The following is a 23,664-nucleotide window of genomic DNA, read 5'->3' on the forward strand; positions in this document are numbered from 1 at the left end:
AACATTCTGTTGGGCCTGGTTTAGACTTTCCCAACCGACTTCCGGGTAGGGTTTGTTTTGCCAACCAACAATCAGACGGTGTTTTCTTTTGCGACAAAAAATTCATCTACATTTTGTTTATCCAATCACAGCTTTAACTAACATATGGTACTAATTGTCTCATACATATAGTTCATGTGCTCTAAGCATAATCAAGAAGACATCATACATCAGGTTCACATCAGCTGCACCAAACATTTTTTATTCCATTAACTAATTGTCACATACATACACTTCATTCTGTTCTAAACATAACCACCAATACACCATACATCAGGTTCAACAAAGGACAGCTAAAAGACTACAAGTATGAGAGATCAGTTGTACAAAATGAAGAGTAAAACATTCAGTTGATGCGGATCGCTGGCTTCATGGTTCATTGTGAGTCGAGTCCTTATGTTTTCTTCCTACAATAGTTAAACAAGTCTCCCTTATTAGAATGCTCAATTAATTTATGAAATTGAATGCAGGCAGAATTCATGTGTGCACTGTGCACACACAACAACAGAAAGAAGAATACACTTAACTAATCTACAAAACTAGAATTCTGGTCGTGAAGACCGCCAATCAACATCCAGCAGTAGCCATGAATGTGGCATAGAAGCCCTCTGTCCACCTGTCTATCCATTTGAAAGGAAATGCATCATTTACTTTGTATGATTGCTGATCATATAGTGTCCTGGGGATATACTTAAGTTACTGTACATAGGTACTAGCAGCCAATATTCCAACACTTGTTTCCATAAAAATAAACATACAACTTTATAGATAGTGGATAAAGTGAGCTGGAAGCAAAATAAATATAACTGTGACTCTTTCAGTAGATGTACAGAATTCTAGTAGTTCACACTGGATATTGCTAGCTGATAGCTAATTATAGACGCGACTCTTTCTGAATGCCCAAAAGTATCGTCTTAGCTCACCTAACATTGTTTTGGGCAGGAAGGGAGAACACTTATAAGGTACATCTGTCCAAACGGTTCCAACATTTTCGCCCTGAATAGAAATAGGAATAAGAACAAATGAAACCTAAAAAAATATGTGTAAAAAGAAAAGAGGCTACAATACCAAAGTAGATTAACCTAGTATCCCTGCCAAGGTAGGCGGATGCAGACTAGTATTTAGCTTTGACCTGAATACACCATGATAATTGAAATCATTAGTATTGGATTATATACTCTGTTGAATTTGTCCCAAAAGGGTAAAATTCCAGATTGTATAATCAAAGCCATGAACAAAATCCATCAAAATCAGGCATTTATAGCAAGTAGGCTGGAACCAATATACTAATATTCCAGATTGTACCCTATTTTTTTAGAAAGAAACAAATATACACAAAAACGACAGCAAAAAATAATCACTTGACTATCCTACTATAAACTACTACATTGTACTAACATTTGCCATACTTTTGGTTAAACAAATACAGGACAACATCCATGTAAACCACCTTTCTAAGAGCATTTCCATGTTATGAACCTGCATGATCTATAACCATTTAGGTATATGCTCCAGGAACTAATTAAGTTATGCACTTTTTCTGTTGATATTAAGATCTGCTATAGCTTCCTCCATTGCTTGATGATGCACTGTATATGTTTATACCTTCATATCCAAAACCATTTACTTTCTTGTCTAAGTACCCCTGACACGGCAGAGGTAAGAATATATTTGGTGCTTTTGTTTTTTGTACAGATGGAAAAAAATATAGGGATACCAGTAGAGCGACTATAGAAACTTTGACGGTTCTTCACAGCCACAACCCTTTTACTCAAGGAGTAAGGGGAACATGATGCAAGGAATGCAACTTCAGCACTTGGACAGTAATAATTAGAAGATAATAGGAAAGTATATTAGAGTTTCCTGTTTAATGTAACCCAGTTTTTTCTTTGTTTATTTCTTGGATGATCTTTCAACATACCAACCGTACAAATTACTGTGGTAGTTTCAGATTAACACCTGAGATTAGTATGCCATGATATTAACAACAAATGGCCAGGAATGACATATGTGGCACAATTTATATATATTCCCCATGGTCTACACAGGAGGAGGGGGAGAGGGAATAGCCAGTGAATGTCGAGTAACTTTATTGAAGGATAACCAAATTACCTGATAAATCTCATTGAAAGAGACAAGAAATAGGCCAAAGACGCAAGTTTTCCTTTTATGAATGTACATATATAATATCAGTATAATCTCATGCTTTTGTTTGCCCTAGAATGTATTATTGCTAAACAAGCATGATCCTGGAGGGATAACTACAGCATGTCTATATATTTGATCCTGTAGGTACGACTTAATAGCCAAACAAAGCATAATAACCCACCTTTCAGGATTCCAGGCGTCATTCCGATCCCATTGAATAGTGGCATTCCTGGTTAGTACTCTGTTTCCACCCTTCATTTGCTGGGCAGTGTTTTAAATGTTCACCTACAAGGTTTTAAACATGGTGTTAGATTTTCCATACAAGAATAACTATAAGAAATCAAAATATGAAATAAACAAGTTGAACACAAGTTGTTATTTGTCAAGGAAGACCAAGCGTGATAGCCAATTCAGAAAGAAAAACATGGTGTTCATAGAGCAGATGCGTACCATCTCTCACCAAGTAGTCTTGTTCGGCTCAACACTAAATTTCATTTATTTCAGAGAAGCGCAGATGTAAAAGATATCTAAATAACAGATTGATGCCCCCTTTCTTTATTGTACACTTAACTCAACCAAGCATGTAAGAAAGACACTAACCCAGGAAGAAATCAAACTGTGCCGCACTGGCAGGACATGGTCATGAACAACATAATTAATTGGACTATGATTACCATGAGAAATATCTAGAAGTTAAATCGCAGGGTGAACAGACTTTGATGGCTGCAATGGAAATTTCAAAGCTTTAAAAGAGAAATTGTACTACACGAAACTGCTAGTTCTGATGTCACATGTAGGTGAATACACTTGCAATACTAAAGTAATCTACTTCAGCAATCAACATGCATGATATGTGTTTAAGGAAAATCAAAAGTGTGAAAAGGTATTGTATACATTCATGACATCCACACATAAGGAGGGCCTCAGTACATGGGGTGGAGAAACTCACCGAAGTGGTTGCAACAAGCACCTTAGATGGATAATCACTTGAAGATGAGTGCCCACGGTGCAGTTTTCTGAAGAAAAAAATCACATAAGAACCAAAGCCTAAATAAAACATTCAGTACTTGTTCACACACTGCATTAGCTGGGAGATACTAGGAATAAACTAGGATAACATATTAGAAAAGCTTAGAGAAGCTCTGTTAAGAAAAAAATACATATTGTTCTTTATTGTTCAGTACATATTGTTCTTTAGCTCTAATATATAACCATCAAAATACGGTCTACCAACTTCAATAAATCTAGCAGCCAAATTAGTTATAGACAAAGCATTACCTAATATATAACCATCAAATTAGAGTCTAACAACTTCGAAAAATCTAGCAGCCAAATTAGTTATAGACAAAGCATTACTTGGATATTCAGCTCATCAATTTTATAAAAAAGATATGTTTGTTAGCCACCATTTCCTGTTCTTTTTATTATTTTAGGTATTGACGTCAGTTTTGAATTAAAGTGCCAGGCTCCAAGATACTAAATCACAACATCATATACTGAAAAAAAGAAAAAAGATCCTGGACATACTACATCTTATGAACAAAATTCATCTAAAACTGAAATTACTTCGAGTCATCATATACCAACAGATATAATGATAATGTTTTCTAAGCAAAGGACAACCACATACAGTGCACTAAATCACAGACGAAGAAACATAATGTTGAAGGATTTTTCAGAGAGAGAGAGGGAGGGAGGGAGGGAGGGAGAGTTGCCTCTGTAGATGGATATGGCCTCTTGAAGATGAACCCTAGACGTCTGGCCTTCTGAAGAAGAACCTGCCGGTGGTGGTGTGTTCTAATCTGGGAGATGAATTTGGTTGTCAGGTTCGAGAAAGGGAGAAGGGGGGAGGGGAGGGAGTTGCCTCACCATGGGAAATCGCCGGCTGCCACAGCAGGGAGTGGGTGGCGACGGCGGGGAGCAGGGCGGTGTGGGGGCACTCGTGGAGAGGCAGGACGACGCGGGGGCAACGGTGGACAAGCAAGATGGCGCGGAGCAGTGCTCTGCCACGGCCGACAGGAGCTTCCGGCGCAGGTTGAGCCTGGTCTTCGCCGGGATCTACTCGGCGCCCAGGACGACGAGGAGGCCGGATTTCTTGGTGACGGGGTGGGGATGGAGCACCTTAGAATAGGTGAGGGTTTGAGCTCGTGAGGGGTGGGCGGCGGGAGGGTTTGAGGACGACGGCGCGGTGCAGCGGCCGGCCGGAGAGAGCAGTGAGCGACGCGATGTTGGGCGGCTGCGCGAGTGGCGGCTCGTGGTGGGGAATTAGGGATTTCACGGTGCTCGGGGGGAAATAGCAGTGAGGTTCGCGGGCTGGGCCAAAATTCAGCGCTAACGATTTTCATTTGCGCGCGCTTGGCCCATGTAGCCACAGGCGGTCGGTCGGCATTATTTACCGACCCACAGTTTAATGGGTTTAGGAGAATTCCCAACCGACCGCTCGAAAGCAAATGTGCATGCATTCCCGACCGATAGTTTGTTAGCGTACACATGTTTTTCCAACCAACAGTCCGACGAGAGTTTTAACAACCAAAGATCGGTCGGGAATAGACATCTTTCCCAACACACATCAGTAGGGAATACATTACCGTGGTGTAGTGGTGGTGACGACGAATGGCGGCGAGCGCGGGCACCGGGGATCGGCTCGGGTGCCGATCCAGATCCAGCGCGGGGGGGGGGGGGGGGGGAGCTCCGGCGAGGTGGTCCTCCGGGCGGCGACGGCGTCGACGGGTTCGGGGGCACGGTTGCTCCTGATCTCGGTCCAGACGGGGTGGGGAGAGGAGGAGCGAGGCGTGTGTGGGGGGGGGAAGCGGGTGAAGTGGGGCGACCGCTCTAGGTCAAGGGGAGTGGGGGGTTAAGGGGGACCGGGGTGGGCCGGTCTGGCGGCCCATCGGCCTGCTGGGCTGAGGCCAGGATGGGGGGGTTCCTTTCCTCTCTTTTTTGTATTTTGTTTTACTTTTTCTTATTTTTTGTTTTAGCTAATTGTTTGGGCAACAAATGAGTTTTGTAAAACATGATAGTTGGCCCACAAATCATAGCACAATATATCCTACCACCAAAAACTAGTTTGGGGTAATTATCATTTCATATTTATTTTGTATAAAAAAAGTTATTAAATAATGTTTTCAGTCATCGTTTGAGGTTGTTTAAGTCACTTATTAACTTTCAATAATGTTGTTTGCAATTTTATCATAGCCTCTGATTTATCTACTATTTATTGGACATTTTAGTTTTGATATTTGAAAACTTTTATTGTTTGCTTGATTTTAAATTTCAAATTTGAAACGTTTTCGAACTAATGCGAGATTAGCAACAATAACCGAGGTGACGTGGCATCATTAATGTGGGATTACTGTAGCTTAATTATCCGGGCGTCACAGTCGGTATCATCATACCTAGTTCAATCTCGTCACCGGCAAGTCTCTTTACTCATTCCGTTATGCATCATCCTGCAACTAACTCATTAGTCACATTGCTTGCATGGCTTATAGTGATGTGCATTACCGAGAGGGCCCAGAGATACCTCTCCGATACACGGAGTGACCAATCCTAATCTTGATCCATGCCAACTCAACAAACACCATCGGAGACACCTGTAGAGCATCTTTATAATCAGCCAGTTATGTTGTGATGTTTGATAGCACACAAGGTGTTCCTCCGGTATTCGGGAGTTGCATAATCTCATAGTGAAAGGAACATGTATAAGTCATGAAGAAAGCAATAGCAATAAATAAAACGATCATTATGCTAAGCTAACGGATGAGTCTTGTCCATCACATCATTCTCCTAATGATGTGATCCCATTCATCAAATGACACCACATGTCTATGGTCAGGAAACTTAACCATCTTTGATGAACGAGCTAGTCAAGTAGAGGCATACTAGGGACACTTTGTTTTGTCTATGTATTCACACATGTATCAAGTTTCCAGTTAATACAATTCTAGTATGAATAATAAACATTTATCATGATATAAGGAAATATAAATAACATCTTTGTTATTGCCTCTAGGGCACATTTCCTTCAGCTACATCCATACATCCAAGCATCATGCCAACCTCGGATACTCTGACGGTTTAGTGCTCTGTTGGTCCTGCTGGGTTCTCTCCTGAACCTGACTCGGATCCTGAACTGAAGACGTTAACGGAAACCTTCGGGTTAAAGGTAACATGACGAAGCTTCCTCGAGGGCTCTCCCTTAGGGTGGGTGTGGGATGAGCCTGGAGCATAGGGGCTGCGGGAGTAGCGAGAAGTGAAGCCCACTCGGCAGGGGCACTGTGGGGAGCCACGGTCGAGGTGCCCGAGCTACTCGAATGAGTAACCGAGGTAACTGGCGAGCTAGAAACTGGTGGAATAAAGGGGGTAAATCCGATGGATGGTGGAGCGGGATTGGACCTAGCGGCCACCAAAGCAGTGCGAGCACGAGTCAGCTCTCGGGCCAGCTAGTGAATCAGAAGATAGCTAGCAGTGATATAGAGGGAAAGGTGGCTAGCGGGACTCACGGCCGTCGGATCAATAATAGGAAAGCGGACACACCCATGATTGTGCAGGGATGGGTAGTAGTAGAAACCTGGTGGTTCTGCATTTGGATCACGTTGTAGCCTAGCTCAAGAGAATCTCAAACGCAGCAAACTAAATAGCCTGAGCGGGGGTAGAAGCGAAACCACTCCTAGTAGAACGGGTGTATGAACCAGATGCCGAACTGCAGCGCAATGTAACCATCATGTGATAGTCGAATACTGAGTCTGCTAGGCGCTCCAGATACACCCAATACACTAGGTCATCACTGTGAGGGTAGAGGCGACGCCATACACTTCGAAGAAGGTGCGACGAAGTACATGGTGGCAGCTCCAACTGGCACGCATACGGTACTTGCGTCATCTACACTCACAACCGTTAATCGGTTAGTAAAAACAATAAATGAAATGCATAATGCAGCAATCAGATGCAAACACTACCGGCACTCAAAACTAACAAGCTATCGTTCAACTAACACATCGGCGGTCTAGCATGTCCTACAGTCAGCACGGCTCTGATACCAAGCGTTGTGGCACCCCGGCTCAGAGTAACCAGTTTACCTTGCATTGCTAGCCCAGATATCTAGTCTTCTGGCAACACACAACAACTTGGTACAGAAAACAACCGCTTTATTGATGCTAGCGGAAACATAGGTTTGATATTACATCAGATAGCGAGGCCAAGCGGCACACACGGTGCGGCTGAACAGTATGTACATTATTTAATGAACATGAAAGGGGCCTCGATCATGACAACTACGCGGCAGCAGAACAATGACGAAGCGGAACTCCATAGCACAGGGACACTGATGTGGACATGGTCTAGACACGGGAAGCACTCTGATCCGGTAAGACTTTCCTGAAAGCTGGCATGACACGCCAGGTCAGTACATTGAATGTACTTGCAAGCTCACAACAAGTAAAAGCATAATGGCAAACAATAACATGACAATTAGGCAGGTTAAATGCAATGCTTCAACATACTACTCATGAATTGAACATGCTCTTGCAATGAGTCCCTCTGACTCCCTTACCATACGGGTTACCTCGTTACTAATATCATCAATACGGTGATCAATCCCGGATCACAAAGGAAATCAACTCTTTGGTTCCAACAACAACCATCTTCATGGTTTCAACAATCTCATCACATAACTAGTGCCAACCATAGAACTTTAGTGTGCAAGATTAAATTATTTACGTTGATCCATGGCGCGACCTACTATGAACTGGGTCCGTAACCGAGGACGCGGCTATCGATAGATTTAACCCACATCACGGAATCCATGGCCTCGCACTCCGATTCGGATGGACAAATGACATTCCGGCAGAACCAACCCATTGTCATGACACTCTCCCGGCCATTCCGACCAACTCCCCTTTGGGCTAAGTCATGAGTGTCCCCAATGTCAACCCGTGACATCCACGGCCACCGTCGTGGCAAGACATAAACGGTCCCGAACGGGGACAAGGTACCATAACAACAACAACACCACCACCACCACCACCACCACCACCACCAACAACAACAACAACAACGGGCACACAAGGTTATGTCTGCTTACCGGGCCAGGGTACCGCACGCTCATAACCTTCCCTCATTGGAGGCACCGACCAGAGGCATGACAATGGACCGAATAAAAGCCTTCCCATAAAGGAAAATGTGGTTGCACGGGGAAGCTCGATTTGGTGGCACCATGACTCGATCAACATTATGTTCAAGTTGAATTATCATCAGGTTTAACTTGAAATAAAAATAACTGGAGCCATAGTATGCCATGAACATACAAATATCTGACATCCAACTATATCCACATATCACTGAAACGAAACGGATCAACATCATAGAATCATTCGGCATGCACCACTAACCATTTTAGAGACACTGGTTTTAACACACTCGTTTTAACCTAATCATTTTTAGTTATGACATTAGCATGGTGAAAATGATAAATCATTTATGAAATAATACCGATCATAACCAAACCATAGTCATACTATCAAAATCACTCTACTGCATGACACTAGTCCATGCACTCAAGTCCTACAACAATCTAAGCAGGTCGAGCATAACAAATGAACTAACATAAGCAATATTTATTAAAGGGTTAAATGCATGAAATATATCATATTCAAGTTGGAAAATCATAGCTATTGAAATGACACCATGCAAATATTTGTGTGGCTTGCCTTAGTGCAGAGGAGGGTCAAACTACTCCTGGTTCTCCTCGAGGCAAGTTTCTCCTTCTGAAAATAATTAAAATAGCAAAAGAAAATATCAAGAACCCTTCTGAAATTCATCAGAAATTCTAGACATCAAGGAAAAATCTCAAATTTGGTGTGCCGCTAGAATATTCCAATACAAAACTAATGCAAAAAGAATAAACTCATTTGGACTTGTAGATTAGGAGTTAGAGCTGGTCAAAGTTTTTGGTCAAAATGATTTAAATTTGAATAAAAAGAAAATCCAGGGAGGGGGTGACGTCGATGGCGTATTTCAGAGAATGCGCCTCCACTCGCACCGCTTCGGGCGCGAGTGGGGAGGCTGACAGTGGGCCCCACGCGTCAGGTCTGGAGAGAGAGAAAGAGAGAAATAGAGGAGGGGGCGACGCGTCGGCAGCGTTTCTCGAGCGAGGAGAGGTCGGCGGCCGCCGTGTAAAGGATAGTCAGATGCGGAAGGCTACAGCGAACAGCGACATACCCGAAACACGGAGAGGGGTGGACAGACGAGGTCGACGGGGGCGTCTCTAGCGGCCGCAACGGACGGAGCTCCTCGGGAAGGAAGATGCCAGCATCGTGAGGTCGCTCCTGTGGCTCCAGAGGCGTCAGCGAGCACGAGTGGAGCACCAGGAATACATGATGCACTAGAGAGGGAGAGGCAGTGAAAGGGGATTGTCGCCGAGCTCGGGTTGGGGACGTCGGCCAGAGGCCTGCCAGGCCAGGCTGCAGCTTCCCACGGTGTTGTGGAGGTTGAGTGGCTGGACAGGTGAGGAGAAATGAGCTTGGGAGGGTCTATTTATAGGCGTGGCCGAGGCGGAGCTCAAGAGCTCGCTGGAGTCTCTAGAAGCGACGCACGATGACGAGTGATACGTCTCCAACGTATCTATATTTTCTACTATTTTGGACATTATTAGGCTTTATTATCCACTTTTATATTATTTTTGGGACTAACCTATTAACCGGAGGCCCAGCCCAGAATTGCTGTTTTTCTGCCTATTTTAGGGTTTCGAAGAAAAGGAAAATCAAAGGAGTCCAAACGGAATGAAACCTTCGGGAACGTGATTTTATCAACGAACAAGACCCAGGAGACTTGGACCCTACGTCAAGACACAAAAGAGGAGGCCATGAGGTAGGGGGGCGCGCCTACCCCCCCCAGGTGCGCCCTCCACCCTCGTGGGCCCCCTGTTGCTCCACCGACGTACTCCTACTGTCGGTGTCAAAACCGGCGGATCTCGGGTAGGGGGTCCCGAACTGTGCGTCTAGGCAGATGGTAACAGGAGGCAGGGGACACGATGTTTTACCCAGGTTCGGGCCCTCTTGATGGAGGTAAAACCCTACGTCTTGCTTGATTAATATTGATGATATGGGTAGTACAAGAGTAGATCTACCACGAGATCAAGGAGTCTAAACCCTAGAAGCTAGCCTATGGTATGATTGTTGTCCCTACGGACTAAAACCCTCCGGTTTATATAGACACCGGAGAGGGCTAGGGTTACACAGAGTCGGTTACAATGGTAGGAGATCTACATATCCGTATCGCCAAGCTTGCCTTCCACGCCAAGGAAAGTCCCTTCCGGACACGGGACGCAGTCTTCAATCTTGTATCTTCATAGTCCAGGAGTCCGGCCGAAGGTATAGTCCGGCTATCCGGACAACCCCTAATCCAGGACTCCCTCAATAGCCCCTGAACCAGGCTTCAATGACAACGAGTACGGCGCGCAGATTGTCTTCGGCATTGCAAGGCGGGTTCCTCCTCCAAGTACTTCATAGAAGATTTTGAACACAAAGGAAGTGTCCGGCTCTGCAAAATAAGTTTCCACATATTGCCATAGAGAGAATAGTATTTACACAAATCTACTCTGCTGACGTATTCCGTAGCGTGTCATCACACCATGGCTAAGTCTTTATTCGAATCGTTTTACTGTCCCACCTCAGCGCGTTTAGCGAGGCGGTTTCCTTGGCACGTCTTGTTAAAGCAGAGATCGTGTCCCCTTATTCTGGGATTCTCATCAATACGGGCGTGGGTAACCCAGTCGTACCCATTGGTATGTTTTCTCGATCAAAGGCGAGCCCCAAACAGTCACAGGGAGGGCCCTTGGTATTCAACCTCTTATAAAAAGACCAAGGCCTTACTCCTTTCTTTCAATCTCAAACGAGTTCGCCCTCCGCCTCGAGTTCCAACACCCAAGGCTCCAGATTTTAGGCACTTCGGACCTTCGGCAGTGTCCGGTTCCGACCTTCGAGGCCGATGGATGCCCTCCTCCATCACGGAGGAGGACGTGCTGAAGTTGATAGAGGCCAGGTTCTTGACCGGCGAAATCTCGCATAGGCTGCCTGCTCAAGGGCAGGTCATTCCCACTCCCAAGCCTGGTGAGAGTGTGGTGTTCATGTCTCACTTCCTTCGGGGGCTAGGCTTCCCGATGGATCCCTTTGTGAGGGGGCTCATGTTTTATTATGGGCTGGAATTTCACGACTTAGCTCCGGAGTCCATCCTCCATATTTCCTCATTCATCATCGTGTGTGAAGCCTTCCTCCGTATTACTCCTCACTTCGGACTATGGCTCAAGACCTTCAAAGTAGAGCCGAAGATGATCGAGGGATGGCACGCGGAGTGCGGAGGTGCTTTTATAAGCAAGAATGCTGGTGCTCCATGGCCCGAGGGCTCTTTTCAAGGGGAGTCCAGCTTATGGCAATGAGAGTGGTTTTATATCACAGCTCCCAGGAGCACCAAGTGGGTGGCGCTTCCTGCTTTCCGCTCGGGTCCCTCGCCACGACTGGCGTCATGGGTCAATAAGGGCCTGGACTGGGGGTCGGCAAAGGACGTGCCCCTGTTGTAGGGCCGCATCTGAGATCTCCCAGAAAGAGACATCAGTCTAGTCGTGGTGACGTGGGTTATGTTAATTCGCCGAGTTCTACCCTGCAAACATCGCCCCCTCCGCCTGTGGGAGTTCAACCCGGAGGGACCATGAGTTCTCCAACATTTTCTTGGCATGACGCCCGTGGAGATGTACAACTTGTTCTTCGGACCACAAGTAGTGTGTCCGGATTCTATGGAGGACGCAGGTCTGAGCTGCAATCGTCCGGATACTCAAGTAAGTAGCCTTGTGCCCGGACTCGCTATCCGTATATTTATCATAAAATTGCCCCTAAAAGAGATGTCCTTTAAACAGGAGTGGATAGCGAAAGAAAAGCTAATCAGGTGTCCGGCCCCCCTCCCCGAGACCACGCCGGATCCCGTGCTAGTCAGGATGTTGGAGGTTGTGCCTTCGGAGGAAAGCGAGGGAGGGGACAAGGAAGCTACTGCCTCCTCGAAGAAGGTTTTCTGGAAGGGAGGAATCGAAAATTCCTCTCCTCAGGGGAAGAAGAGGACCGCCTCTGACGACCCGGAGACCATGGCCTCAAATCGGGGGAAGAAATCTTCGTCAGAGGGTCCTGCGCTGGGGGATACTTCGGCCGAATTATGCCCTCAAGGGGATCAGTCCTCCACCGAGCCATAAGTATAGAGGAGTTTTTCTTTTTAAGAAATGAGAGAAATCCTTGCGTTATATCTGAGAAGAGTAATCGAAAATTTACCTGTTGCTCGGAACTTAGCCCTTCTCAGCAGAGCTCTTCTTCGTGGGATCTTCTTCCGGAGATGATGGAGAGCGGAACGCCTCCCCCTGCCGTACCGCCTTGCGAGGCGGGCGATCCTGAGGTATCATCGCGGAGGGTTTCTCCGAATCTGGCAGGGCCAGAAGGTAGTCATATGGCCCCCAAAGGCCTCCACGTCCGGCCTTCGAAAAGGGCCATCGGACGAGTCCGGCACCGTCTGGTGCACGGTCGGAGGAGCTGAAGGATCTGCTAGGGCGAGCATCTATCTCAGAGGAGCACCGTGCATTGATGGGTACGGTGATTGAGAGGATTTCATCCACGGAGAGCGGATTGTACGAGGCCGTCAGGAGTTTACTGACAGGTTTTGAGGTACGCGAAATAATGTACCCTTTTTGGACAGTTGCGCATAAATAAGATGCGCCCTGTGTATGTCGGATTTTGGGTTCCGGCAGACCCTTAAGGTTTGAACACTGGGGTGCCCACGGAGATTACGCCTTCTACCTCCCCGCCTCGCAAAGATCTAGGCTACTCAAAGAACTGCACAAGGGACACAAGATTTATACTGGTTCGGGCCACCGTTGTGGTGTAATACCCTACTCCAGTGTGTGGTTGGTGGATTGCCTCCTGGGGCAGATGATGATGAACAATACAAGGAAGAACAGCCTTGCGAGGGTCTGTTCCTGGCTGGGGGGACGAACTGCTAGGAGGAGTTCATCCTCCCTTCTCTTTCTCTCTCTCTCTCTCTTACTCTTACTAGCCAACCGAACCCAAAGTTCCAACCCCTTGCTACGTGGGCGGCTGGTCCTATTTATAGAGGCTCTGGTCCTCCTCCCAAATATTGAGCGGGAAGGGAGCCAACAATGGCGGTCTAATTTGAAGGGGAACAGCAAGTATCAACTACCCTAACAAAAGCAGTCTTCGCCTGCGCAAAGCTCTGGTGATGACGCCGTCTTGGGCTCCACGGTGACCTCCGTCTCGTAGTCCTCTTGGTCTTGGTCTCGTTGCACCGAAACGGCAACCTTTGCCTAATGCCTCGGTACTCCATGGCTGCGCTTGCCCCCTTTGCACCGAAGAGGAAAGAAGGACGCTGCGCGCGCTGGCACCCACCTGGCGCCCTGAGTCGTCATGGCTTGCGTCGTGGGCACCTCGCGAGGTACCCCGCCTTGATCTCTCCGCCTCCTCGCGAGCCAGCCTGACGAGGCCGTGCCTGGGGAAGCCCTGTGTCGTCCGCCTCACGAGGCTTGGCCCCTCGCGAGGGTCTTGAGTCTTGTGCTGATGAAGATGGGCCATGCTGGGCCTCCTTTGAGCCACGCCGCAGGCCGCAGGCAGGCAAGTCTGGGGACCCCCGTTCCCAGAACGCCGACAGTGTAGATAGTAGCCCCAGAGACTCTGTGCGTTGTCAAAAGTGACGGCGCGCAGAGGATCATAATCCCAGGTCTAATATGCCGCCTTCATACGTAGGAGGCGAAGTGTCGGGTGGCTAGCCGGATTGATGAATTTGCCGAGCTAAGGCGGCAACTTGACGTGGCGGATGTCGACATCGCGCTTGTTAACAAGCGGCTTGATGAGGCACAATGTATATAATTACTCCGGCGACACCTGGTAAGAGGAGCTTTATGCCAGTATCTTACAATATGTGCGCTTGATGCAGATGGTGCTGCTGCCATGGAGAATCTTTGGGCGGAACTTGCCCGAGCCAAGGAGCAAGCCAGGAAAAGTGATGCGGCTGCCAAAAAGGCAATTGAAGAGCTGAAAGCCGAACAGGCTGCTCACTGCCGAAGCAAGAAGGAAATGACCGAGATGGCTGTGAAGCTGAAGAGCGTTGTTGACCGTTGCAAGCTTCTTGAAAAAGAAGATCAGGCGGAACAGACGGACCTGGAGAATGCCGTTGCCGATGCCAAGGATGCTCGCTCTGCGATGAGAGCTATGAAGGAGGAGCTGCGTCAGGCCGGAGAGATCGCGGCTGGAAAGCCCTTTATGCTACGGAGGAAGTTCTATGATCCTAAACATGCTCCGTTAGACCGGATGTGGAGTACGGCGGACACCTATCTGGATTTGGAAGCGAGTGCTGCAGATGCGGCCGAACACTTCTGAGATCAAGAAGATCGCGAAGTGGAAAAGCTCTTTTGGTCGCAATTCCACAATCCGGAGCGTCCACTATCATTAGCCGATCATTTGGCCGAATGGGCCGAGCTAAATAGGTTGTCCGGACTCGCCATGAAGTATGTCATGAGTCATCTGTGGCCAGAGAGGCCAGAGCCGAAAAGTTATTTCAACTTGGTGCAGCAGTTCCTTGGTGCGGCGCCGCATATCAATGCGATGAAGAGGTCAACGTGCATGGAGGGTGTGCGGATGGCTCTTGCCCGTGTCAAGACATACTGGGCGGAAATGGAGGCCACCGCTATTGCATCCCCAGACTCGGATGGAAGCCAAGTACCTTCCGAGCACTATTTTCAGGAAGTTCTGCAAGGCGCTCGTTTAATAGAGACGCAGTGCTCGAAGGATACTATATTCGAATAGCATATATTATTGTAAAACAATATTTTGAAAAATTGTAGAAGCTTTTTATACTTGTGCCTGCAAGTATTATAATACCTCCTATGCGGCCGTTTAACATATATGTATATATAATCTGAAAGATGGCAGTCGTCGGCTTCAGCCCCCACGCACATAATGCGGGGGTGTTCGCAGAAGGCGCATTTTCACACTTGATCCAACGTCTTGGTCCTACAAAGGAGGTGATAGCACAGCGAACTAGGCAATCGGACTATGATGCTTTATCACTTTCACTTAGCCATAGGAGTTTGACGGTGAGGCTACTTATATAGCCCCTGGTGTCGCCTGCGCTCGCCCGATCTCGGGGCGCGTATGTGCCTGGCCGGGAAGCGGCCCTTCGTTAATGCGGAGGAATCCTAAAGATTCCGGTAAGTCATCGAGTGGTTGACCAGTCTCACGCTATATCATGACAGTCGGTTTTCGGCTTTCTCTACTGAGGTGCTTGCCTGGCCGAACCGGGGCACAATTGCAGTAGTTCTCCTGGTGCCGCCTTAGCCGATAGAGCGGAACGTAAGGTAGAAAAACACAGGAGCCGGGCAAACCCAACATTTGACCAAAGACATGATTCAGAGCTGATGCATATAAGGCCAAACACGCGACGCCGAACACTCCCTAAGGTATTCGGTCATTATGAGGGCGGGCGGGATAACGCCCTTAGTAATAAGCCCCTAGTGTCCAGGTACGCGCAAGACTCTGACGTGGCCACATGCCAAAACACCAGCCTCCTCCTTGGTTATACCAAGAAACCAGGGGATGTGTATCAACAAGAGACAGTAAAAAAGGTTTACGCAGGGTCTTAATCTGAAAAGAATCCTTGGAACGGGTCCCTGCTGGACGTGTGCGCCTGTGTCTCCGTTGTGCCGTATCCTGGACGGGCGTAGCACGGTGTTCATCTGTAAAAGAGAGGAACTTAGTTGAAGAAAGATCGTGCCGAACATGAGTTATACTAAATAAACAAAGTATTAATCAAAATGGGTAAAATTGAGCTTTATTGTCTCTTGTTTTATATGCGCGGAGCCCCTAGTACAGGGGTATACGGCTATTAAGCCTTTATCAATTGTATGTTTATGCCAGGCTCGTCTAGCTGTGTTCGTGGTCTTGACGACCTATTTAGGTGCTTTGGCTGGTGAAGCCTCTTTATTGTGGGGCTGTCAAGGCAGCCGCACTGTCTTCCGCGCGGGAGGAACACTCAATGTTTTCCCTTTAATGAGATGATGCCTCGTGGACCGGGCATCTTAAGCGTAAGAGATGCATAATGCGGTATTGCGTTAAAGCGGGCGAAAGCTTCGCGTCCCAACAGTGCTTGATAGCTACTTGAGAATGGGGCGATGTGGAAAGTTAGCTGTTCACGATGGAATTTATCGGGGGAGCCGAACATAACTTCTAGCCGGAGAGAACCCATGCAACGGGCATCCGGGCCTGGCGTTACCCCTTGAAAGGAGGTTTTGCTATGGCGAATTTTTGTTGGGTCTATCCCCATGTTGCGGATTGTGTCCTGGTATAACAGGTTTAGACCACTGCCGCCGTCCATCAGGACATTTGTAAAGTGGAGTCCGCCGATTATTGGATCTAATAACAAGGCAGTCCAGCCTATGTTCTGGATACTTCTAGAGTAATCCTGATGGTCGAAGGTGATTGGTTTTAACAACCATTGGCGAGACTCCTTTGGGATAGGCCGTATGGCGCGTATCTCTGTTGGCGCCATTCTGTTCGTCACATGAAGTAAGTTTACTGTTTTGACTTCTTGTGGGAAATCCTTTTGTTTCCTGGTGCTCTGCTTGTGGGGTTCGTCATCGTCCTCACTTGGTGTGTCGAGCCCATTGTGTTCGGTGTTGAGTTTGCCGGATTGCTTGAAAACCCAACAATCTCTGTGGGTATGGTTCGCAGGCTTCCCGGGAGTACTGTGTATTTGACATATCTTGTCCAAGATTTTGTTTAAGTTGGATAGCTCGTCACTGTTATCCTTGAGGGGCGGCTTTCTCTGATTCTGCCGCGAGCTTTTGAATCCGGCATTGATCGCCGTGCTCTTTGGGCTGTTTCCCTTATTCCGGCGCTGGTCCTTGTTGCGTCGGGGTTTTCCGTTTCCATCCCTAACTTCGGATGTACTTGGGTCGCTGGTGCTACATCTTGCCAACCAGCTGTCCTCTCTTGCGCAAAAGCGGGTCATGAGGCTTGTTAATGCGGCCATTGTTCTTGGCTTTTCTTGGCCGAGGTGTCTGGCGAGCCATTCGTCTCGAACGTTATGCTTAAAAGCTGCTAGGGCTTCGGCGTCCGGACAGTCGACTATCTGATTCTTTTTAGTAAGAAATCTGTTCAAGAATTTCCGAGCTGACTCTCCGGGCTGTTGAGTTATGTGACTGAGATCGTCTGCATCCGGAGGGCGGACATAGGTCCCTTGAAAATTTGCTCGGAAAGCATCCTCAAGCTCTTCCCAAGTTCCAATGGTGTTTTCCGGAAGGCTTTTGAGCCAATGCCGGGCTAGCCCTTTAAGCTTGAGGGGTAAGTATTTTATGGCGTGGAGGTCATCTCCTCTGGCCATGTGTATGTGGAGGATATAATCCTCGATCCAGACCCGAGGGTCTGTTGTTCCGTCGTACGCCTCTATGTTTACGGGCTTGAATCCCGCTGGAAATTCATGGTCCAGCACCTCATCGGTGAAACATAGGGGGTGTGCGGCACCCCTGTATTTGGGTGTGCCGTGATGTTCGGATATTTGTTGTGTTGCATTGCTTACTAGAGCTTGCTTTCTTGGCCCGTATATAGATCTGGCTGGGCCATCTTTTTGATGCGGATCCTTTGGGGAATCGCGTGCCGGCTTGTGTGCGACACCGCTTGCCGCTCCATGCTGGCCATGCGGTCGTCTATCCGACGGGGTGGCTTTCCTATTTTTTGACTGCGGGGGCTCTAAGGCCTCCTCATCAAATTCAGGCAATAGCTTTCGCTTTGGATAGATTTTTGTGCGGCGACTGCCGCCATATTTGTCTGCGGTGTTGCGTACTTTGCTCCATCTGATTCTGAGTGCATCTTCCGTAGTTTTGAGCTTCTGCTTCTCCTTTTTCAGGCTACGCGCAGTGGCAATGAGCCTTTTGTGGAGGTTCTTCTGCTCCATGAGCCTATCCAGCGTAAGGTCGTCCGGACTGTTGTTTTCGCTGGGGACGGGGTGTTCGGTTTGTTTATCCAAGTTGCCCTGTTCGGACGGTTACTCGAAGGCATGTTCGTCGTCCGCCGGCTTGTCCTGCTCTATGGCTGGATCTGTATGGCTGTTGTCTCTGTCGAGGCGGGGCTTGGAGCGGCGCTTACGTCGCCGCTTTGATTGCTTTTCGAGTGAACGATCCCTCGTTGCATCCCTGTGTTCCTCGTCGTCGCTTCCTTTGGGTGTGTCCACCATGTATACATCATGAGATGAGGTGGCTGTCCAGTGCCTTATAGGCGCTGGTTCATGTTCCTCTCCTACATCATCGTCCATACCGTCGATGTCTTCGAAGTCGAAGTCGAGCACGTCGTTTAAATTATCGACAGTGGCTATGAAGTGGGTGGTGGGTGGGCATCGAATTTCTTCGTCGTCCACATCCCAATCCTGCCGGTCATAGTCCGGCCAGGACTCTCCTGACAAAGAGAGAGACCTGAGTGAATTCAGAATGTCGCCGAAGGGCAAGTGCTGAAAGATGTCTGCGGCGGTGAACTCCATGATCGGCGCCCAATCGGATTCGATCGGTAGGGGCACAGAGGACTCGGAGTCCGGAGAGGAGTCCGGCATCTTGGAGTCATGGGCTTCACAGAGGACAAGGCTGGTGTTCGGCTTGATCGCCGTAGAGATTGCAGCCCCCGAGGCGGTGTCTAACCACCCATCCTCGATTGGTGTGGTCGGCTCCGAGCCAAGTGTCAGAGCGGACACAGGTGCGGCCTCCAGGGCACTGTTCGGCGGCAGAGCTAGATCATGCCCACCGGGACAGTGCGGCGCGCTCGGCTGCGGCTCAGATCCGTCGAAGATCAAGTCTCCACGGTCGTCCCCTGTGTAGTTTAAACTTCCAAATTTGACCTGACGGCCAGGGGCGTAGCCTTCGATCTGCTCCAGATGGCCAAGCGAATTGGCCCACAGTGCAAAGCCGCCAAATACGAAGCTCTGTCCGGGGAGAAAAGTCTCACCCTGGATCGCATCGTCATTGATGATCGGAGGAGCCATCGGGCCTAAAAGTGACGACACAGAGGAACTCTCAATGAAAGCACCAATGTCAGTGTCAAAACCGGCGGATCTCGGGTAGGGGGTCCCGAACTGTGCGTCTAGGCGGATGGTAACAGGAGGCAGGGGACACGATGTTTTACCTAGGTTCGGGCCCTCTTGATGGAGATAAAACCCTACGTCCTGCTTGATTAATATTGATGATATGGGTAGTACAAGAGTAGATCTACCACAAGATCAAGGAGGCTAAACCCTAGAAGCTAGCCTATGGTATGATTGTTGTCCCTACGGACTAAAACCCTCCGGTTTATATAGACACCGGAGAGGGCTAGGGTTACACTGAGTCGGTTACAATGGTAGGAGATCTACATATCCGTATCGCCAAGCTTGCCTTCCACGCCAAGGAAAGTCCCTTCCGGACACGGGACGAAGTCTTCAATCTTGTATCTTCATAGTCTAGGAGTCCGGCCGAAGGTATAGTCCGGCTATCCGGACACCCACTAATCCAGGACTCCCTCACCTACATTTTTGAAATATGCTCTAGAGGCAGTAATAAAATGGTTATTATTATATTTCCTTGTTCATGATAATTGTATATTGTTCATGCTATAATTGTGTTATCCGGAAATCATAATACATGTGTGAATACATAGACCACAACATGTCCCTAGTGAGCCTCTAGTTGACTGGCTCGTTGATCAATAGATGGTTACGGTTTCCTGACCATGGACATTGGATGTAGTTGATAACGGGATCACATCATTAGGAGAATGATGTGATGGACAAGACCCAATCCTAAGCCTAGCATAAGATCGTGTAGTTCGTATGCTAAAGCTTTTCTAATGTCAAGTATCTTTTCCTTAGACCATGAGATTGTGCAACTCCCAGATACCGTAGGAATGCTTTGGGTGTGCCAGACGTCACAACATAACTGGGTGGCTATAAAGGTGCACTACGGGTATCTCCGAAAGTATCTATTGGGTTGGCACGAATCGAGACTGGGATTTGTCACTCCGTATGACGGAGAGGTATCTCTGGGCCCACTCGGTAAGACATCATCGTAATGAGCTCAATGTTACTAAGGTGTTGGTCATGGGATGATGTGTTACAAAACGAGTAAAGAGACTTGCCATAACAAGATTGAACAAGGTATCGGTACACCAACGACCGAATCTCGAGCAAGTGCTATACCGGTAGACAAAGGGAATCGCATACGGGATTGATTGAATCCTTGACATCGTGGTTCCTCCGATGAGATCATCGTGGAACATGTGGGAGCTAGCATGGGTATCCAGATCCCGCTGTTGGTTATTGGCCGGAGAGATGTCTCGGTCATGTCTGCATAGTTCCCGAACCCGTAGGGTCTACACACTTAAGGTTCGATGACGCTAGGGTTATAGGGAATAGATGTACGTGGTTACCGAATGTTGTTCGGAGTCCCGGATGAGATCCTGGATGTCACGAGGAGTTCCGGAATGATCCGGAGGTGAAGATTTATATATGGGAAGTCCAGTTTCAGTCACCGGAAAGGTTTCGGGGTTTATCGGTATTGTACCGGGACCACCGAAGGGGTTCCGGGGGTCCACTGGGAGGGTCCACCTGCCCCGAACGACCTAATGGGTTGTAGTTGGGTGGGAACCAGCCCCTTAGTGGGTTGGTGTGCCTCCCAAGGGCCCAAGGCGCCTAGGGTTGGAAACCCTAGGGGTCCGCTGCCCCCCGGGGGGCGGGCGCCCCCTAGTTGGAAACCCCAAGGGGGCCGCTGCCCCCCCCCCCCGAGGGGCCGTCGCCCCCCTCTAGATGGATCTAGGGGGCCGGCGCCCCCTCCCCTTCCCCTATATATAGTGGGGGTTTAGGGGCTGCCAGAGACACGAGTCTCCCTCTCTCTTGTCGTAGCCCTACCCCTCTCCGTCCTTGTCTCTCATAGTGCTTGGCGAAGCCCTGCTGGAGTGCCATGCTCCTCCACCACCACCACGTCGTCGTGCTGCTACTGGACGGAGTCTTCCCCAACCTCTCCCTCTCTCCTTGCTGGATCAAGGCGCGGGAGACGTCACCGGGTTGCACGTGTGTTGAACGCGGAGGCACCGTTGTTCGGTGCTTAGATCGGAATCAACCACGATCTGAATCGCTACAAGTACGACTCCTTCATCCACGTTCTTGTAACTCTTCCGCATCGCGATCTTCAAAGGTATGAAGATGCACTCCCCTCTCGTTGCTAGTAAGCTCCATAGATTGATCTTGGTGATGCGTAGAACTTTTTTAATTTCTGCAACGATCCCCAACACCTACATACCCCCAAACGATCAGATACAGAGCCAAAACCCTAATTCCACCGCCGTAACTTTCTGTATCCACGAGATCCCATCTTGGAGCCTATTCCGGAGCTCCGCCGGAGGGGGCATCGATCACGGAGGGCTTCTACATCATCACCATAGCCCCTCCGATGAAGTGTGAGTAGTTCACCTCAGACCTACGGGTCCATAGTTATTAGCTAGATGGCTTCTTCTCTCTTTTTGGATCTCAATACAATGTTATCCCCCTCTCTTGTGGAGATCTATTCGATGTAATCTTCTTTTTGCGGTGTGTTCATTGAGATCGATGAATTGTGGGTTTATGATCAAGTCTATCTATGAATAATATTTGAATCTTCTCTGAATTCTTTTATGTATGATTGGTTATCTTTGCAAGTCTCTTCGAATTATCAGTTTGGTTTGGTCTACTAGATTGATCTTTCTTGCAATGGGAGAAGTGCTTAGCTTTGGGTTCAATCTTGCGGTGTCCTTTCCCAGTGACAGTAGGGGCAGCAAGGCACGTATTGTATTATTGCCATCGAGGATAACAAGATGGGGTTTTCATCATATTGCATGAGTTTATCCCTCTACATCATGTCATCTTGCTTAAGGCATTACTCTGTTTTCGTTAACTTAATACTCTAGATGCAGGCAAGAGTCGGTCTACTTGTCTCGGACGTGATACCTACATACATGATCATACCTAGATATTCTCATAACTATGCTCAATTCTGTCAATTGCTCAACAGTAATTCGGTCACCCACCGTAGAATACCTATGCTCTTGAGAAAAGCCACTAGTGAAACCTATGGCCCCCGGGTCTATCTTCATCATATTAATCTTCCAATACTTAGTAATTTCCTTTGCTTTTTACTTTGCTTTTATTTTACTTTGCATATTTATCATAAAAATACCAAAAATATTATCTTATCATATCTATCAGATCTCACTCTTGTAAGTGGCCGTGTAGGGATTGACAACCCCTTATCGCATTGGTTGTGAGGATTTATTTGTTTTGTGCAGGTATGAGGGACTCGCGCATAGCCTCCTACTGGATTGATACCGTGGTTCTCAAAAACTGAGGGAAATACTTACGCTACTTTGCTGCATTATCCCTTCCTCTTTGGGGAAAAGCAACGCAGTGCTCAAGAGGTAGCAACGAGAGGCATCAGTGAGAGAGGGAGAAGTGGCGAGGGCTCACGCGGCCACTGTTCGAGCTTGAGGACGAGCACAAGAGGCACGGGAGGGGACTGACTCAAGCACGGGGGCACTGTGCTCCTCTGGCGCGGCACGCGTGTGATCGCTGCGGTAGCTCCAGCGTCGGCAAGTGGCAGCGAGGGTGCTGGGGAGGTGAAGTGAGGGTGGTGGTGCGGTGTGGCGCGGTGCGGTGCGGCGCGGTGCGGCACGCTGGGCTTGACGTTGAGACGAGCACGATCTCAACAGAGGCTCGGGTGCGGCAACTACATGCTTGAGCCGGTCTCCTCATGCGATCACCATGCGTACTGTGCCAACATGATGCCCAGGCGATGACAAACTATGTCTAGTTGTCTACCGTGGAGTGTTTAGGCTAGGAGAGGAGTAAGCGAACTACCAGGATGAGTGAGCTGATCACATCACTTAATGAAAGTTTCTGGACAGGAACTTGTAGCCAAATTTGTGATCAAAACAAGAGGAGTTAGGAGCTGAGCTTTGGGGTTTAGTATTAGGTTACTAAGTTAATGATGCTCAAGAAAATTCAGCTCCAAAAGATCAGGGAATAATGCACTTGCTGTACAAACTGCATTTTCTGGTTAGAATGCAAATGAATTTTCCTAGCAAAATTGGGCCACACGACCACATGATATTTTTGCATAGGGTGGTGAGGCACTGTCCAAAGGGTGTGTGTGAATTCTCTCAGATTTTTGTGGGCAAGAAATAGAGGGGTTGCTTTGGAGTGAAAGTGAAAATATTCCATTCTCAGGGTGAAAATGAATTTTTTCCTTAGAAGAAATTTTTTCCAAAGCAATGTGATGATGAATGAGAGGTCAAGATAGGTTGTGAGAGGTGAGGGTAGTCACTTGGGTGAAAATCAAAACAATGCCCAAGTGCTAAGTCCAAATGAATTAACTCAAAATCCAAATAAAAT

General features: G+C 48.0%; 1 long non-coding RNA gene across 5 annotated transcripts; it reads right to left on the bottom strand.

Annotated features, from left to right (window-relative positions):
• Positions 1–212: 212 nt before the first annotated feature.
• LOC125542295 (uncharacterized) lies at positions 213–4,470 on the bottom strand. Of its 5 annotated transcripts, none has more exons than XR_015618195.1 (8): positions 4,057–4,470; positions 3,903–3,989; positions 3,137–3,203; positions 2,369–2,472; positions 1,122–1,171; positions 963–1,035; positions 567–655; positions 213–446 (listed from the first exon to the last, which is right to left on the bottom strand). It is a non-coding gene; the product is annotated as an uncharacterized LOC125542295 (long non-coding RNA). The 5 variants fall into 5 exon arrangements; XR_015618192.1 differs by having other exon boundaries at positions 567–659; positions 4,057–4,469; XR_015618193.1 differs by having other exon boundaries at positions 213–659; positions 3,903–3,984; positions 4,057–4,469.
• Between the last annotated feature and the right edge of the window lie 19,194 nt (positions 4,471–23,664).

The sequence above is a fragment of the Triticum urartu genome, chromosome 3A (genome assembly GCF_056163025.1).
Source record: "Triticum urartu cultivar PI428250 chromosome 3A, HENAU_Tu73, whole genome shotgun sequence".
NCBI classification, from domain to species: domain Eukaryota; kingdom Viridiplantae; phylum Streptophyta; class Magnoliopsida; order Poales; family Poaceae; genus Triticum; species Triticum urartu.